Raw genomic sequence first — 3,355 nt, 5'->3', positions numbered from 1 at the left:
TATTATTTATTTATATATTATTAAAAACATATTTTTATTTTCTTAAGAATAAATTCTGAAAAATAATTCATTAAATTAAACGTTTAGAAGGCCTAAATCAAAATAAACTTGGTAAAACATTATAAAATATAATATTCTCAATCAGTTTAATACAAAATTTCTTCTTGTACAAGAATCAAAAACGGAAAATAGATTTCTTCTCATTTCAATTTAAATTTTATATATTTTAAATTACATGGAATAGTAAAATATCATAATAAAAATATTCAATTTACAGGTTTTATTTGAGGAATTACAAAATATTAAAATTAATTAATAATTTTAATATGTATTTATGTATGAATTAATGCATTTAATCTCTACCTTTTAGGGGTTTAAGGGCCTCCGCTCCCTGTACATATATTTACAATTTCAACCTTAGTCTAACTTAAATACTACTTATATTCTACTCTTTCGCTTTACGTAGGATAAACAATAGTCACAGTACTAACATTAATTGTTAAAATGAGCGAATTTCCAGGGCTTCCGTTTCCTCTCACAATAAAAAATGCATTTTCCACGATATTGAAAACAGTTTTCGCTTTTTACTGTCCTTTTTCAGGATCACCCGTTTGGCTCTACCTTACTCCCTTGCTTTCCCCTACTTCTTCCAATTTCTTCATCCACATCACTCCCTGTCGACAACCATCTAAGATCCATCCCACTCACTCATCCACACTCAACTTTCCCTCTTCCTCTCCTGTTCATCTTTCTAATACATGTGCCCATGACTCCATTTCGTATCCACATACTCTACATAAATTCTCCTCTTCATCCATCCACTATCTGCATGCTTTCACTCCTTCCCCCATTCTGAACCGTACAACACTATTCCATTTTTCTTCCTTTTTTATTTTTTGCAGATATTCTGGTTCCGGCAATCCTTTGATCATCGTATACCATCTATTGTACCTCGAACCTATAATTTTTGTCCATCTCTCTTCTCCTTGGTTAACTAATAGTTCTAACTCTGTATCCTGCTACTCCATAACGCTTTATCTAATATTACAAACCCTACTCATTTTTCTCCTTTCTTCCTCTCATTTTGAATTTCCCACATTGCCTCTCGCTTCATTGTTCCGAATTTCGCCCAAACATACTTGTGTAATTCTGCTTCCCTCTCCCCTTTTTAGATTCTCTTCAAAGCTCCAGGCTCTCTTAATTTTAATTCTCTTAAAATTAATTCCATCCCCAGATCTCCACACCATAACACAACACAGCCCAAATCAACGCATCAAACAACCAGACCCTCATTCTCCAATTGTTCTTGCATCTTCTCTTCCCTATACCCCATACTAGGCCCATTACTTTACTCACACATTCGATTCTTTTCCTCACCTGCAGCTCACTTCCTCCTCCTGCCTCAAACCAAAAACCTAAGTAACAGAATTCCTCCACCCTTTCCACTGTTTGTTCGTTCATCTTCCAAACGTAGTCCATTATGGTTTTTCTCTTTCTGAAACACGTCACCTTATTCTTCTCTACGTTCACCGCCAGATCTTTTGCTCCCACATACTCTTCGAAGATTCTCATCATTAGGTTCATCCCCTTCTCATCATCTGATAACATAACAACATCGTCCGCGTATGCTAGAGAGTATAGTTTGCTATTATCCAAAACCGTTTCTCCTATCCCTTTCTGCATTAGCTTCTGCTCTAAGCCTGCCAGCAGGATATTAAATATTAACGGACTCAAAGGTCATCCTTGCCTTAGACCTCTGCCTGTCCAGAAAATCTGCCCTTTTTTCTTTCCTATTTTCACCCTAATCCTGGTTTCAGTAAAAATTTCCTTTATCCTCTCCACCAACTTTTCTTCTACACCCCTCTCTTTCATTGCCTGCCATAGCACTTTTCTGTTCACTGAGTCAAACGCTGCTTTGGAATCTACTAACAAAGCAAATAGTTTCCCTTTCTTTCTCCCCAAATTTCGGTTAACTAATTAGTTAAGTACGTACATATTGTCTATAGTTCCCATCCCTTTTCTAAATATTGTCTAATTATGTGGGATACTTTCTTTTTGTTCTACCTGACTCTCCAACCTTTTTCTTAAGATTTCTGCATACATTTTATAGCCGACTGACATGAGAGTGATCCCTCTGTATTCCTCTACCTTCTTTCCTTCCCCTTTATTGACAAGCGGTACCACTAGTCTCGTCGTCCACTCTTCCGGCCAACCTTCCCCTTTCCAGACCTTGTTGCGGATCTTCCACATCCCATTCCTAATCTATTCTCTGCCATACTTCATCGCTTCGTTCTCCATCCCTTCTTCTCCTGTCGCCTTGTTTCTTTTTAGCCTATTCATTGCCTCATCCACTTCTTCTCTAGTTATCTCATTCCCTTCCTCCATTTCTCCTTGGACTATCCTACACTTTTCCCCTTTGATCTTATTTTGCTCTCCCCCTAATAGACCCTTAAAATAATCCGTCCTTTCCTCCATTTCTATTTCTTCGTTAACGCCCTTCCTTTCCCCTCTATTCCTATTTATCATATCCCACACCCTACCTACTTTGATCATTTTTTCTACTTCTGCTGTATATTCTTCCTTTCCCCTTTGTCTTTTTCTTTCCAGCATCTTCTTATGTTCTTTTTTTCTCCTGTTATACTCCTCCTTCACTTATCCTTTTCTCCATTTGCTTACACACCCTTTCAATTCTCTGTTTACCCTATCTCATTCCCTGCCTTCATACTCCCCATCATATGCCGCATTCTTTCTTCTTCCAAGATGTAGTCTATTACTGTTGCTCCCTTTCCTATGAATGTGATCTCCCCTTCCACATCTCCTTTCATATTGCCATTGGATATAAACCATCCTGTCTTGTTCGCTTGTCCATGCATTTAAGTCCCCTCCTATTAAAACCAATTCTTCCTTCTTTTCCACCATCCAACTCCTTATTACCCTCCAGCCTTCCTCTTACCCTCCACTTCTGTATACACAAACCACCGCTATTTCTACTTTCACAATTATAATTCTTCTTACCATTGTTCCATCCTTTTCCTCCATGTCCCCATCTTTTTTCCCTTTTACTGATAATTCTTTTTTCACCCCTGACACCATGCCGCCCATCCCTCTCCCTTTTACGTGTTCTTTTCTTGCTTTTTGCACTGTCCAAACATAACCTTTCGGTAACAGCTTTTTTATCCCCTTCCAGTCCTTCTCATCTGCCCAAGTTTCACTCATCATAATCGCATCCCACTTCTCTAAATCCACCCAAAACCCTGTATTCTTTTTCTTCAAACCTGACACATTCCAGAAAGCTATTTTCACTCTTCTCTCCTCTTCACTTTGTTTCCCCTTTGCCGTTTGGAAATCCCTATTA

Source organism: Belonocnema kinseyi, chromosome 3, assembly GCF_010883055.1.
Source record: "Belonocnema kinseyi isolate 2016_QV_RU_SX_M_011 chromosome 3, B_treatae_v1, whole genome shotgun sequence".
Taxonomy (NCBI): domain Eukaryota; kingdom Metazoa; phylum Arthropoda; class Insecta; order Hymenoptera; family Cynipidae; genus Belonocnema; species Belonocnema kinseyi.
The sequence above is the reverse complement of the archived record's forward strand: the minus strand, read 5'-3'. Positions refer to the sequence as shown.